General features: G+C 44.9%; 1 protein-coding gene and 1 long non-coding RNA gene across 2 annotated transcripts in view; one reads left to right on the forward strand and one right to left on the reverse strand.

Annotated features, from left to right (window-relative positions):
- LOC309347970 overlaps window positions 1-7,849 on the reverse strand; it is a 30,921-nt gene extending 23,072 nt beyond the window's left edge. The window contains exon 1 of the long non-coding RNA XR_014159092.1: window positions 7,795-7,849. This is a non-coding gene — a long non-coding RNA (uncharacterized lncRNA). The remainder of the gene's footprint in view (window positions 1-7,794) is intronic.
- Window positions 1-16,721, forward strand: part of STING1 (stimulator of interferon response cGAMP interactor 1) — a 157,874-nt gene that overhangs the window by 52,722 nt on the left and 88,431 nt on the right. The window lies entirely within an intron of this gene.

Here is a 16,721-nt window from a genome sequence, read left to right on the forward strand (position 1 = left end):
ACCATGAAAAGTAAAAAAATAAAACAAGTTCAATTACAAGAAAGTGAAAAACACCAGAGTTAGAACATAGCAGTCAGCACTAAAGCACCCATTGAAAGCAACCACGCTTTCTGCAGGGTTAAAGACTATTTGAGACCCAAAAGCCTTCATGAAGCTCATTGGGCGACCTTAGGGCTGTCCGTGTTTCTCACAGGGTGGTTGTTGCGAAGTTAATAAGGGGAGGAAAAGAACCATGTGTGCTACTTTGAGCTCCTTGGGGGGAAGGGGGAAGAGAAATGTCATAAATAAAACTAAAGGAAAGCCATCCTTTAGGCACAGCCATCCAAAATGCCATCTCACTGATCCCAACGCCAGACGTGCTCCAGGAGGTGCTGGGGTTTGTGGGTGCCTTGGATAAGTTGCTCCAATTAGCCATCTGGCCACATCATTTTTATTGTATTTATTTCATAAAAATTATACACTGCTTGATTGTAAACCGATTTCAGGTTTTTTATGAAGAGATAAAACAATAAAAACCCTTCCTTAAAACATACAAACGTTAAAATACTAAAACAGATTAAAGTTACCAACTTTGTAAGCATCTGGATAAGCTTGTCGAAACAGGAATGTTTTTAGCAAACACGGAAAAGAGTACAGTGAAGGTGCCGCCTTGATCTCAATAGGCAGGGAGTTCCCAAGTGCAGGTGCTACAACACTAAACCATTAGTTCTAACAAATGTGGAACAGGTATTACGTGGCCCCTGTAGCCGTGCCAATTCCACTGATCAAAGTAGTTGACTTGACGTGTGGTAAGGTGATCTCACAGGTTTAACAAAATTTATATACTGCTTGATTGTAAGAAAAATATCTAAGCAGTTTACACATCATGGATCAATTGACATTTCTGGACGCATTTCAGAGGCAGCTAGCCCCACACAGAGCACATTGTAGCAGGCTAGTTTCTGTGACCAGATCTTCCAGTCTCGAGGATCAGAAACAGCTGGCACATCAGTCTAAGCTGGGCAAGGGTACCACTGGTGGTAGCCAAGCCACCAGAGTTAAATCTGTCTGCCCATCCGCCTCAGTGCAGCTGCACCATTATGTTTACAAATCTGCCAATGCTGCAAGGGTTTGGCTGGTGTGATTTTTGAACTATGCATGAGGCTGCTTCCATTGCACCAACGAAACAACTGGCAGTGCAAGCATGCTGACATATTGTCAAGGCTACCAAGATGACAAATGGGATACTCTCTATTGAGAGGCACACAGAGGGAGAGAGAGAAAAGGGGGGGGGCTTGTCCGCACTTCTGATTATTCTGTGCCTAGAAAGCACGGGTCCAAGGGTCCCCTTGCCCTGCTCTGCTCCCAGGGAAACCCACTCTTTAGTGCTAAATCATAGTAAATATCAATCCGGAGAAAACCCAAAATGCTGTTTGCTCCAACTGACTTTTTAATTGAATATTCATCTTGATTTGTTTGTGCCAACCTTGCACGGAGGTTAGACGAGGTCACTATTTATTAAGCACTCGTCTGATTTGTTTACAGAGAGGTTATACAACACTGAGTCAAGCACTGCTTATCCCACATTTCCCAGTGCATTCCCCCTTGATTTTCTATTTTGTTTTATTTTGTGGGGAAGCAAGTTTGCTGTGGAAGAACGCCAAATCAGCGCTCACTGTGCAACCTGAATTAGCCAGTATGTGATTGAATCCCACCCCAAAGTAGCAGGAATCTGAAAGTGCCCCTAGTCTTTAGGGGGCTGGGGAACAGCTTTTTTCTGAATTGAAACTGGAGCTGTGTTTCACTTACGCTCAAGTACGACCGGTGGTATTCAGAGTAAGCCCAATGAAATGAATAAGCATTTTTAAGTAAGGTCCATTAGTTTCAGTGGGTCTACTATTGGTAAAACTCTGCTGAATACCACCCATTCTTTGTTGTTGGTGATGAACTTCAAAAACAGTGAGCAAACATCTTTTTTGCATCTATAAGAATCCGCGTATTAACATTACTCCCAGGCAACCTGCCCTTCCTTTTGCCCAGGCAGCCAGGGTTGGGGGACAGAATGGGACTTCCAGATTCATTTGTACCTCCCAGCTGTGACACGGACGGCCTCAAGGAATTGTGGGATGACCCTCTTCCTTGCATCTATCACTTCACTGCCTATATATTGGCAGAAGGGGGGTCGATTTCACACAGGGCCTCCTTGTGTGGGGCCTGATGCACCCACTGTAGCGGCTTAATTTTTCGCACCTTCCACCTCTTGCAGCACACAATTTGGTAACCACCGAACTAAATGTAGCTTACACTTACTAAAAAGAATGCAACATTCACAGGCAGATGGCAGGTCTTTCTGCACAAGGAATGGATATTCGTTCATTACACAGTGGGTTGGGGTATTGACATCTTTCCTCTCGCTCATGAATTGGTTGTGGGATGAGCTAAATGCCTTCTTCCCTTAGATACCATTTCAGTTGTAAGGAAACCAGTTTTTCACCACTCAAACTGCTGGGTCATCCACAAGCACACTCTCCTCACCCACTGATAACATCTGTTCCCATTGTCAGTATTGTGGTTCTGTGAATGCCATCGATGCTTTTTGGTTTGTGCTTGTGACTCTTGCTTGCATAATTTTGAAACTTAAAAACTAAATCTCCCCTGAGCATTCAATGGCGACCATTTCCCACTGTCCAGCTGCTGTTTTTTTAATGAAATGAAATAAACATTCAAGTACTACTATCTCCCCATCAACATCACCTGCCATATTGCGAGCCTTTCAAAATATGTTTCTAGTTTGTACACTCTCTTTCTCCAGTAAGAGAAAGCATATACGGTTACACAGTTGTTGTTTTTAATGGGAGGAAAGATGGAACCGGTGATTCTTTCACAGGATAGATACCCACACTCACATTCATTCTTGGGGTTATAGGGCACAAACACAAAATTGTTACTGCTACCCTACATTAGGCCATCACTACTTTAGTGCAAGCAGATCCTATTTATCACTTACTTAAGTAGTATATTTGCTGATCTCCCATGCTCAAAGGCACTTCCATATTGTGACATAATGGTTGGAGTGTTAGACTATGACCTGGGAGACCAGGGTTTGAATTGCTACTCAGTTGTGAAGCTCACTGAGTGACCTTGGGCCAGTCGCTGCCTTTCAGCCTAAACTCCCTCACAGGATTGTTGTGAGGATGAAACGGGAAGGAGGAGAACCATGTATGCCACACTGAGCTCTTTGTGGAATACAAATCAGACAGACAGACAGACAGACAGACAGACAGACTAGATAGATAGATAGATAATAGATAGATAGATAGATAGATAGATAGATAGATAGATAGATAGATAGATAGATAGAACAGGGCACATGAAGAATTACGCAGCAACAGCTAGTCTTGATACACGAGCTGCCAAAGTTTCACACCCCTTTCTTATCTGGAAAGGCCATGCAATGCCTTAGCCAAACTAAATAGAAAAGACTGAGACAGATTCCCACCAAATAAGAATAAGTGAATATAAATTGCTATCAGGAGTGCAGAGGCCCAAGGCCCAGTATCTAAACACAAAATGGAGTCCCATGGCATGGAGTATGCATTCAGTATGTGGCTTCATTAAAAAAGTAAAACAAAGGGGGATAATAAAATAAAAAAATTCCTTCCAGTAGCACCTTAAAGACCAACTGAGTTAGTTCTAGGTATGAGCTTTCGTGTGCATGCACACTTCTTCAGATACACTTCAGATACACTCAGTGTATCTGAAGAAGTGTGCATGCACACGAAAGCTCATACCTAGAACTAACTCAGTTGGTCTTTAAGGTGCTACTGGAAGGAATTTTTTTATTTTGTTTTGACCATGGCAGACCAACACGGCTACCTATCTGTAAAGGGGGATAATGATGTGGTCACCCCAAAAGTATGCTTAACAAGCTGAAGTGGCCAGATATTGACATTGGACGCATGAGAAAGTTGTCATATTGCTGACTGATTCATAGTGTGTGTGTCCCCCCCCCCCAAAATGGTAGTTGCCAAGAAAAGATGTCCTGACTCCCAGTGCTGGGAAAAATGTCTTCCTTCCTCACCTGTGAAACTCCTTTCCTGATGATACACCCGGTGAAAGCAGGCATGCCTGGAGGTCAGGCTCACCTGTCTGTTTAGGGAAAGGTTATGTGTCAGTGGCAGAGCCCACACTCTGCCCCTGGAAGGTTCAATCTCTCCCTCCCAGGGCCAGCAGGGCCAGGGGGAACTTCTGCCAGAGGCCTGTGGGCAGACAGGGGTAGACCAGGTGGGCCTACAGTTTGACTTGGTATAAGGCAGCTTTATAATGTCACAGCTGCTGACAGACCATCTTTTTCTATAAAGCTGAAATCTCCTCACTGCTCAAACATGTGGAGCACCCTTGGCAGCAGGAAGGTATTGAAAGAGAAAGGGAAGCCATAAGCAGAAAGAGGGATGAAGGAGGGAACCTGGAGATAAATGGCACTTTTCATCTTTCTCCTTCTCCTCTCCTTCCTCTCTTGAGGGCCTCTCCTTTCTCTCTTTCTCTCCCTCCCTCTTTCAGCCTTGGCTTCTCTTCCCCGATGCACAGAGCACTTGAGTTCAAGTGGAGATTGTTCTAAAGTCAACTTCAAGAGCCACATTTCATTCCTGAGCTTCAGGAAGTGAAGCTGTTAGTAAAGGCAACTTTGCTGAGTCAACAAACAATGAGACTTTGCCAGGTTCAGAAATTGCACAGCTTATCCCCCTCCTGCCTTCCCCTGCTTTTCTGCAGATCCCCAGCTGTGGCACTTCTAGTTTCACTTGTAAGTCATTCATTTGTAAGAAATACATTGTTTTCTAACTCATAAACTTCCTTCTTTCTCCATGGCTACTGTCCATTAGATGGATACTTCTTAAGGCACAAGGGTTGAAAAGCTCAGTTTCTGAACTTCAGGCAACACTTGAAGTTCCAGCTTTGTTTTTCTGACTCTACTTCAAGCTCCACTGTTCTGGCAGCCAAGGACACACCAGTGTTCTTATGCAAAGGAGAGTTCCTGGGATCCTCACATCACACCAAGCTACAATAGTGATGGTCTACATCAGCCTTTCCCAACCTAGTGCCATCCAGATAGGAGGGAGCGGGTGGCGCTGTGGTCTAAACCACCAAGCCTCTTGGACTTGCCGATCAGAAGGTCAGTGGTTCGAATCCGCATGACAGGGTCAGCTCCCATTGCTTTGTCCCAGCTCCTGCCAACCTTGTAGTTGGAAAACATACCAGCACGAGTAGATAAATAGATACTGCTGTGGCAGGAAGGTAAACGGTGTTTCTGTGCACTCTGGCTTCCATCATGGTGTTCTGTAGCACCTGAAGCGATTTAGTCATGCCGGCCACATGACCCAGAAAAGCTGTCTATAGACAAACCCTCAGCCTGAAGTGAAATGAGTGCCACACCCCATAGTCGCCTTTGACTGGATAAGGGTCCTTTACCTTTTCCTTGCCATCCAGATATTTTGGACTGCAACTCCCATCATATCTGACTGTTGGTCATGTTGGCCAGACCAAACTATTAGGTACACCCAGTAGAGTTACATGGTCAGAAGGGAGAGCAGCAACCAGTATTCTCACTTTTACCACTTCTGATGCTTTGAATAACAGTTTTCCTGTTCCTGGTAAGAGGGGCCTTGGCCTGCTGAATAGTGGGGCCATTCTGCCTAAGGCTGTGACAAGACAGAGAAGACTCTTTGCAACGAACCCTGCCCAAGAGAGAAAGAAGCAGAGATGGGGAATCGAAGGCAGCTATGAGTAACACAGGCAGATGGGGAAGTGGGGAACAGAACCCCTCTCCCCATTTCAAAATGTAATCAGGTACTCCGTAAAAACAACCCTCCTTGGAATAGACTGCACTGAGCTTCCTTCAGTGTGCTTGTGTATACTCCATACATTTAAAGTGCACGGCTTCTCCCCAAAGGATCTTGGGAACTGCAGTTTACCCCTCAGAGAGCTACAGTTCCCAGCACCCTGAATAAACTACTGGCCTGTCACTTATCAAGCCTGCCCAGCTTCACACTCTTTAAAGCCAGCTTTTCTTCTCCTGCTTTCTTTGCATCTTGGCCCAAGCGTATAACAGCTTCTGTCAGGGGAAGAGATGGTTTCGTCGTTTTAGAGAGCAGTGTTCAGCTCCTGGAAGCACCAGAATGTGTTTTCCCAGTGGAAGGAAACCAGCTCTAAACTCACAGAGACATCAAGAGGGAGAGAGCGGGGGCAAAGCAGGGTGTTCTTCCTTGCTTTAGAAGCCATCGTCTCTTTTGCCCAGGCGAAGGAAGTACAGGCTGACTCCCAAGAGCACAGCTGCACATGTGTGCACCAGCACAACAGGGGCAGCAAGCATCAAGCAGTGGGGGGATGCCAAGAAGAAAGAGGAGGAAGAAGAAAGTGGGAAATTGTTTTGAAATTGCCTTTTCCTATTGCTGGGGGGAAAGAGAAAAGAGAAGTCTGAGAAGCAACTCTTCTCTATGCAGAAGGTGCATGCCATGTAAAAATGGCTTAGTGTGCATTTGTCATGGAGATCCCTGACTCCCTCCTTCCAGAAGGAATAGGACATGTAAGGGGAATAACAGTCAGACACAAAGGCCTGGTGCAGAGAGGGTCCCTTCACACATAACATTTTGTGGTATGCCTCAAAATGCAGCGGTGTGGATGTGACAAGCACATACTACAGGAGTGAGAAAATGTACAAACAATGGCCAGCCGGGATTTTCTCCCAAGTAATGTATGGAAATGATGATTGTGAGGTAGGTTAGGCTGAGAGCCAGTGGCTGACCCAAGGTCACCCTTTGCTGCAGTAGGACTTGAATTAGGATCATCCCATTTCAAGTCTTGACACCGGCCACAACTCTTATATAATGCATAGGAGTAGTGAGAGCAAAAGGATCAGGCACTACTTGCATGTGTTTTGAAGTGTCAAAACACCAAAGGCAAACATGTCAACACACCTTGCTTTTATCCAATGCTAAAAACTCCTGCTTGGAAGCCGAGGATACAGGTCAGTAGGGGAGAAATTCATCTGTTCCTTTCCTGATTCCCATCAGATCCCAGTAGTGACCCACCAGACTCCCCAATGTTGGTACTGTCCCTGCATCCCAGCTGGCCGGCTCAGCTTGCTCTGTGTGCCAGCACCAGACATGGGGCAGAAGACCAGACTGAGGGCTGGGACTGTCTAGGAGGCAGAGTAAGGCAGCCACCTCAGGCACTGAAATTCAAGGAGGGCCTGTCCAGCCCCAGGAGAAGTATGGAGGAGCAGCTGTGGCAGCTTCCAGCGAGATCTTACAAGAACCCCACTAAATCAGGGGGGGCTCTCGTGACATCTCCTACGGCTTGAGAGATCTCACAGGAACCCAGAAACCACAGCTGCACAACCCCACGAAGTGAGGCTTTGGTGGGGGAGGCAAGGGGGTGCACAGCACATGGTGCACAGTGCACGTGCCGGGCAGCACCTTCCCATTTCACCTCAGGTGGCAAAATGGGATGGGCCGCCCCTGACCGGACTGGATGGGCTTTTGGTCTCAACTATGAATGCAAGCTTTGTGTTCTTAATTGCAATCCGGAGAGGTTTATGGTTCCTGGTATGAAAAAGCAAAAACAGCACCTGAAAGTCCGACCTTTGATTCCTGTTTGTTATCCGAGAATCAGAATCAGTTCTGACTCTTTCCCCTCCCCAATGCTTAAAACTATCTGGAGGTGGACCAGCCGAGTAATTGTGAAAGCTGCATTTAAGTTTTTAAAAAACCCATATGATAATATGCCTCCATTAGTCACACACAGTCTTTGATTTCTTACCTCCTAATCGTATTTCTCCTTCGCTAATCAGCACACCTGGATCCCTGAGTTTCTCTTCCTCGCTCTGCGCCCCCTGACACCCCACCCCCTCCCTGGTTCCCACACACAGTGACTTGCCTTCCTTTTTTTTTACACTCCAAACTGACCACACTCTCCTTGTACTCGCACAGCTTGTCAGCATTCTCTGATTTTTTACGTGTTGACCTCAACAACCTCTCTTCATGGAGAATTGCAGCATTCTTCCTGTTTTAAACATATTCCATCTGCAGCCTCCCTACAGAATTCCTAAATCTGATAACCAGGGGGTGTGCTTTTGCTTTGAACAGAGAACGGGTTGACCTTTGCTGGTGGAACGGAGGCTGCACCAGAGGGGGAGAAATGGCTTCAGTGAGAACCACTGTTGTTTTACAAACCCTGTGCAAAGGCAGGAAGGGTTGCTGCAGCAAAAACACAAGCTTCTTTGCTCTGTCTTCTCCAAGTCTGTCTTGCTATCACAATCTTCTCATGTAGGAAAGTGCCATGACAGAAAGAGAGAGAGAGAGAGAGAGAGACTGACTTTGAATTATTTAGTAATGATAGGATGGCTCTAACTGTTCACAGCCACCAGCTTCTCTGGCTCACGTCTGGCGACTCCAGTCTGAAAGGGCAAGCGAGCACTATTTGTTTTTCGAGTGTACTTCAAGTCTGCTCAAATCTCCCAGTGGCCACAGAAAAGGTGCAAATGAATTTGGACATCCAAGATCACGTTCTCAACCAAGCTGATTTGTTCCCCTCTTAAAGCTGAATGTCTCTTCATAGAACATAATTATCTGTCCTGTATTTTAGTACATCTTGGTTCTCTAGTGTATAATTGGACAAACATTAATTCTGAGCAGTTCATTAATTGTTCATTTTAAAAAGGGACTATGTCTATTTCTTTATTTTTATTGTAGCCAGATTCATCTTGTGAAAGGTACATTACAGTCATGCAACAAATGATTTCATGAGTGGGACCTGCAAAAAAAAATGTTGCAATATATCCCATCTAAATGGAAGGCTCATGTTCTGGATTCCAGACAGCCATTTTGTCCAAACAAGGCATTTCATTTCCCCTCACCCAGGGTTCCATTTTTCTTTTGCGACAATCACTCTATAATCTGGGGCTACTGAGCCTGCTCATTTGTAAGGCTGACCTCCTCACCTGAGGACTGGGAAGTGGCCAAAGTAGCAGCAGTGTTTAAAGTGAGGCCCAGGGGGACATCTGCTCAGCCTAATGTACTTCCTGGGTAAACCAGTAAAAAGCATAGTTAAATATTATCAAGAACAAGTCTTGCTGAATAAGAATCAGCATGGCTTCTGCAGAGGCAAGCCTTGTCTGACTAATATTTTAGAATGATTTGAGAGCACAGGAACCAAGTTGCACCCAACATGGGGGGGGGGCTGATGTCATGTGCAAAATGCACATGCACATGATGTCATGCTCATCACACATTGCATGTGTGACAACTGTCACATCAGAAGATGCCAATCAGTCCTCCTCCTAATATGACAATCGCCCACCAGTCCATGCTGGTCCATGCAGCACCTCCCAACGTTGCATAGCCCGAGGCAACTTCCTGCCAGACCTCTTCTGCCCCCTCAAGATTGGGGGGGGGGGGCTAAGCCCTGTCCCAGCAGACATGGTGGGAGCCATAGAGGCCTCAGCCCCATGGAGTTGGTGTGCATGCTTGAGAGCGTCAGTATGCATGTAGAGAGGGGTATCCAGTTTCCTCACCAAAAACTCCTGAGTATGCTTAGCAATCATGGGATTCCCTTATGTTATGTACTGAGTTGAATAGGATCCAAAATGCAGCAGTCTGATTGGTCCTAGAACAATAGGATTCAGAATGCAGCAGTCTGATTGGTCCTAGAACAATGCAGCAGTATGACTGGTCCGCAGGAGCCACCCAATCCAGCTCCAGGTGGAAGTGAATCCACAACCTGATTGGCCTACAGGAGAATCCCAGAATTAGCCAATCACGTGCAGCCCATTGTGTAAATAATGTATATAGAGCAGATATTGTGGGGGAACTTCCATTCCTCCTCACCACTATGAGCTGAATAAAGAGCATGAAATCCACTCTCGACTCCGAGTATATTTCACCTTAGCTGGGTGAATTTGGGATTTTAAGTGGCTCAGTTCTGCCACAATTCAATTTCATACCCTCCAATATTTTGTAAGTAAATTCGGGGCTCCCCCATCTCCATCGCTCTCCCCCTCCTTACCACTGACGCCTTCCTTGCCCACCCAATTGCCCCCTCCTTCCCTTCACTGTCTTTGGCCTCCTGCTCAGTCGCCAAGAGTGGCCTTGGGAAGGTCCCTCCTGGAGCAGCCTCTGGGTAAAACTGGGCATCCTGGATTGGGATTAGAAGCCAGGGTAGCTTCTGTAAATTCGGGATGTCCCAAATTAAATCGGGACACTTGTGGGGTCTGCAATTTGGGTATTCCATTCGGGCCAAAACAGCAAATTCCTTGCCTATCATTTGCAGAGTACCATTCTAAGATGTCCTTTGGGAATCCTCTTCAACCTCTCTTGGCACATTTCCTTTGGAATTGCTGTCTTCTGTTGCTTGAACACTCTGCCATTCCTATGAATAAGTCACTGCTACCATTCTAATAGTACATGATTGCCTCAGAGCTGCTGTTTGTGGGCATGGGCCATCGTGTCTTCGTGGTTTCTCACAGGAGAAATAGTACATCAACGCAATCTTTCTTCTTTGCTCTTTTCAGTGGCTTGATCTTGCAGGTACGTGCTGAGGAACCGGGGGCACTAGGGCTGGTCCATTTGATTTGGGTGGGGGTGGGCACTCTGAGGCAGACTCCAAAGCAGATGCAAATAACAGGGTGGTTAGGAAACATCTGTGCCTTTTCTGGGGGAAGAGGCTTACCTTTCCCCTTCTTTCTTTTAGAACTCCTTACAGCTTTCCCCTTCCTTTTAAACCTTTAAATAGCCAGCATCTTCTTTTTTTAAGTTATAAAAATGAAAATGGTAGGAAAGGAAAAGGGGAAAGGTAAGAAGTTCATCCACCTCCCTCTCTTAGGGGTCAAATTACATCTCCCAAAATGTCACTGAAATGGCCACCTCTAATTTCTCAGTGAGATGGTGAATTGGGAGCAGCTAGTTAGATTCACTCCAAAATGGTGAACTTGTTCTCCTCCTGGTCAGTGGCCAAGTTCTCTCTGACCAGGAATGGTCACAGCTGGTGCACCAGCCATAGGTTGGTGGGAGGTGCTTCATGCTGCTGACGTCACTTGGGCATCCAAAAACAGGGCTGAATCTGACAGCACCCAAAACAGTGAACTTGATTCCATCAAATATAATCCCATCCAGAACATGATGAACAGGGCCGGCCCAAGACATTCTGGCACCTAAGGCGAACCACAAAATGGCATCCTCCCTGCCAGGGAAGAAGGGGCGAGTGAAGACCTACCTCAGGAACAAGTGAGGAATAAAGATCTATCTCAGGAACAAGAGGTGTAAATCAAATCAGCATTACACAAAGGTGAGAATCAAAGGCTGTCATGGGGGGGGGCACTCTGCATTGTGGCAAGCAGGGTCAGGGTCCAGGAGACCCCCAGAGGGCAGCCCCTGCCATTTCCTCCCTAGGGGTGAGAGACCAGCAGTGCTTCCTATTTGTCAAGAGGCTTCAGAAGAGGCTGCTGAGGAGGAGGCAGGTGTGTCCTCCAGGGAGCCCACCACAGCCATAGCTGCCACTGTAGAAGCAGACAATGCATTCCTTGGAGGCTGGATCTGCTGCCCCTGTGGATTCTGCCACCTGAGGGGATCGCCTCACCTTGCCTCACGAGTAGGCTGGCCCTGATTATGAACACTTGCTCTCAGATCAGATGAATCACCTACTATCCATATCTCTGTCTTGTCTGAATAGAGTTTTGGTTTATTAGTGCTTATCTAGTCTCAGCCACTGTCCTCTCAGCTACTGCAGTGAGTCATAATTATTATTATTATTATTATTATTATTATTATTATTATTATTATTATTTTATTATTTGTACCCCGCCCATCTGGCTGGGTTTCCCCAGCCACTCTAGGCAGCTTCCAACAAAGATGAAAAATACACTAAAATGTCACATATTAAAAACTTCCCTGAACAGGGCTGCCTTCAGATGTCCTCTGAATGTCAGGTAGTTGTTTATCGCTTTGACATCTGATGGGAGGGCGTTCCACAGGGCGGGCGCCACTACCAAGAAGGCCCTCTGCCTGGTTCCCTGTAACTTGGCCTCTCGCAGTGAGGGAACCGCCAGAAGGCCCTCGGTGCTGGACCTCAGTGTCCGGGCAGAACGATGGGGGAGGAGACGCTCCTTCAGATATACTGGACCGAGGCCGTCACTGGGAGGATCAAAGGGGTGACATCATGTGCTTCATCTCCAGCTCTTGGGAGGAAGGGCAAAATATACTGCTATTGCAACTACTACTATTATTAATAGAGGACGGGTGGTATACAAATTTAATTAATAATAACAATATCATGCCCATTGGCCTCAGTCTCAAGCCTTGGAATGTAACAACAACAACAACAACAAATTATTTCTACCCCACCCATCTGGCTGGGTTTCCCCAGCCACTCTGGGCAGCTCCCAACAAAATTAAAAGCACAATAAAAGGTCAAACATTTAAAACTTCCCTAAACAAGGCTGCCTTCAGATCTCTTCTAAAAGTAGGATAGTTGTTTATTTCCTTGACATCTAGTGGAAGGGCGTTCCACAGGGCGGGTGCCACTACCGAGAAGGCCCTCTGCCTGGTTCCCTATAACCTCACTTCTCGCAGTTTATCTAATATTATTATTGAGAACAATCAATGGATAACCACAGAAAGCCCTTTGATCTCTACAGGCCTTTTCTGTCCAGCCCAGGATTATTTTGATTTTTTTATTTTGATTTTTACTCAACGTGTGCTACTTCTTCATAAATTTTACAGATTCATATTTTGGGAACTTTGTCCATATTAAGTTTTTTAAAATGATGTAACCTAAGTTTGTCAAGAAAGAAACCTATTCAGAAATGGGATTTTATTAGCAATTCCTTAAGTTTCAAAAATGTATGATTGACCAAAAAAGCAACCACCCCCAAAACCAAACCTAAAACAAAAAATAATCGGTTTGTAGAAAGATCATGTATATTGCTCTTTTCCATGTTTTGATACCAACACTGAAAGCTGAATTTTCTGTGGGAGATAATTAAGGCTTATAATGATCATTGGGTATTTCTAACCATATCAAATATTGTTTCACTGAAGCCATTTAAATGGCTTGATTAGATACCAATGGCAATGCCACTATTGTAAGCCTTGGTGTCCAACTCATTTTGCTCCATTTGCATTTGAGTTTGAAAATTGACAGAATGAATCAATGGACTATCTAGGCTTAAAGGTAGCTACTCTACAAGTCCAGATTGTTGAGGCAATGTCCTGGCTCTCCCACTTGGGCGCAGTACTTGGACTGGAAAGAATACATATTGTAGGATGTCACCCCAATCTCTGAGTAGTTCAAGATTCCAGGAGTTCCAGGCACGTTTACACAGGGTCCGTGTTTCCTTTTGGGAGTGAGGCACAGCTGAGACTGTGGCAACTTTATAACATATGGTTTATTGTCACATATATACAACCTGAGCTTACGACTGAGGGGTTCGCAGCATAAACACCCCAAGAAAGTCTTGCTTCCCATAGACACAACTCTGGATTCAAAACAAATATCAGCCATTGTGTTCTGACCCTCTCTCCAACTTGCTTTCCTTCCTGCCCCCCTCTAGATTACATCACACAAATTCAACTCTAAGACTCTACTTCAAACTCTGCCTTTGCCTGCTAATTAACTCTGAGCTGAGGGAGGGGTCCCTCCCATTTGCCGTCTGGTTGGAGCATAATGCTGATAACGCCAAGGATACAGGTTAAATCCCTGTATGGGACGGCTGCATATTCCTGCATTCCATGGGGTTGAACTAGATGATCTTCAGAATCCCTTCCAACTCTACAATTCTATAATTCTTTGGCTTTCCTAATGGCTCATTACCTTCCCTTTGTTCTCTAAATGGCTCAATTCCTAGGTGATTACCTGATCAGGAAACTGAGTGGGCTTATATTTTTACATTTGCCTTGATTAAATTCTAACCCCTACTGGACCCAGACATTTAGGGGAGTCTGGTACCCTCAAACTTATAACACTATTCTTTGAAGAAGTGTCCCACTGACTTTACTTTTGAAAGTTTATTTCAATTCCAATGAGACCTAGAATTTTGATAGCACATCATACTTGGGAATCTCTAGAGGCTTCATGAGAAGGTTATTCAGAATAGATGTATCTATAAAGGATAGAAATTTACTTCTTATTAAATGAAAGTTGACTATCTAGGTCTGTTGATCTACTTTCCTGGTGTTTGCTGGAGATCTGCGACATTTGCCTGGGATCTGAGACATTCATTGATTTCATTTGGGCCAGAAAACTTTCCAAACATCTGCCTTTTATCCTCCCAGTCTGTTTTGGACTACTCTGCATGTAAACTAATGAGCAACTTTAAACTTGCCTGCAGATAAGCAAATTAAGAGAGCATGCATACACAACAAATAACTGTTTTGTGTAGCACCTTCTGTGAGAAATGCCAGTCTCTCAGTGACTGCACAAGCTTTCAGACACTTTTCAGACTGCTATCAGACTAAGAAGGCATTAGAAGTCAAAGCTACAACAAGGTTGTAATCCAATAACATTTTCCTGAGAGCAAGCTTCATTGAAAACAATGAGACCTACTTCTAAGGAGTCACACGTAGACTGACATTATTGCTATCACTTTGATTGCTTGCACTCCACTGCAGGATCAAACCACAGTGTTGCTCTCTAGCCTTTTATTCTTTTTTTTAAAAATAGTTTTGTGAAATAGGCTGAATGGCCAGAACCATCCAAATGCCACCTCCATGCTAAGGAGATGATAAAACTGTGAAGAATATACTTTACCCAATAATCCAAAAATCAGAACATCTATCAATATACACATGGCCTATTGTTGGGGGAAAGCATTTGGTTTTTCAATACAATACAATTTGAGGCAGAACAATACCTTGCTTCCTGCACTCGGAATGGTCTTGTCATGCTAAGGCTGATATGGTAAAGTAAAGGTAACAGAAGAAGCAGCTATGAAGAATATTTATACTGCAAACTGTACATGGATGGAGTGCAGAAGAGAGAGGTCGAAATAAACTATAGGACTTAGTGCACTTCCTTCACTAGACTTCTTAGACCCTACAGATCTTGTGGTGGTTGTCTGCCATTGTTTCTCTATTCACATGGCTCTCCCATTGCTCCCCCCAAATCATTGCTTGCTTGCTCACTACCTCTTCCCTTTCCAGTTTCTCTATAGAGTGAACTGTGACCAGTTTGGGGCACAATCCTTGCTTGATCTCTTGCTTCCTATCATCAGTTTAGCTCTTTGTTTCCCAGCCTTGGATCCACTGGACAACTGGGAGGTGGCAACAGGAGCACCAAAACCTAGGCTTGCATGTTCTAAACAGACAAGCTATTGGATTCTCAGAAATGAGTCATGGACTCATGGACATATGATGATGGAAAAAGAGAGAAATCAACCTCCTCGATGAGTGCTGGATACCAACCTTCTTATACTATCTGATCTCAGCTGGCTAGTTGCATACTGTCATATCCGTGCGCACACACCAACTTGCACTGTCCCAAGCAACTGTTCATCTTCATCCCATAGCTCCACTCCAAATGCAAATGACTATTTCCCCAAACATCTCCCAGTGCTGTTTCATCACAACAAATACACACACATCAAAGCCACATGCATCCCATGGTTCTGATCAGGACTGCTCTCGCAAAGAGGCATAATTGTAGGGGGTGGGGCACAATTAGCAACATGCCCCTCTTCTCCTTCCTTGTCAGCCTTTATCCCCATCCTTTCTGCTTCACTGGGCACGTCTCACATCAGTGGCACTGGGGATTTAATTGGTTTTGCAAACTAGTGTCAAGTATATGGGGAGACCCGTGGGAGGGAGACTGGGCTATTGTTCCAGAATCCTTGATGGCCTGTTGCAATTTATGGATTGGTTTCTGCTTTTTTGTTTTTGGCTTTCTTCCTGCTGAAACACAGTGTGGGGGTGGGGAAAGAGGTGTGTGAAGATGGATAAGAAAGGAAACAGTTTCTCAGACAACTTTCATATACAATGTTCAAAATAACTTGGGAGATTTGACAAAAGGAAGCTTCTGCTAGCACTCTTGTGCTCATAATAAACTATTCAAAGCACGGTGCCTGGTGTAATACACCCCAATGGCACGGATGAGATTTTTGTAGGATTTAAAAGTTGTTCTCAGGGACCAGCACAGTGGAGGGCCGATATTATCAAAAGCAAGTGTCACTACATTCCAGTAACAAGAAATACCATTTGCCCTGAAAATGTTGCGGAATGTGTAGCAATCAATTATCACTGCTAACATATTCCTGAAAATCAACTCAAGATGCTTATGTGAACAGCCCATCTTGCACTTCAGGGGACAAGGCTGCTAGCATCTACATCCAACTGCTGGGCTGGCATTTCAGCTTGTTCTTTACCCCTGAAACGGCATCAGGAAACGCTGACTTCCATTTTCAAAAATCTAGAAGCCCGGTGATCCCTTTTAAAAATTATAAAGCAAAAGTGTATGCTCAGGATCTTGTAACACTTAATGAGTCGAATTTCTGTGATCCTGAGAATGCACTTTTGGTTATTCTTTGCAAGAAGAATCCCAGGAACCAGCAGGCATTCAGTGATCCACCCAAAACTGGTCAGTGATCCACCAGTGGATTACAGTTTACCTTCTGACCACCCTTCGTCTAGAAATCACTCTCCTTTGCCACAGTATGTAGAACTCTGTGATGGGCTTGTACATAACTTTCTCAACTGGTCTGG

The sequence above is a fragment of the Podarcis erhardii genome (genome assembly GCF_964252035.2).
Source record: "Podarcis erhardii genome assembly, chromosome: 8".
NCBI lineage: Eukaryota > Metazoa > Chordata > Lepidosauria > Squamata > Lacertidae > Podarcis > Podarcis erhardii.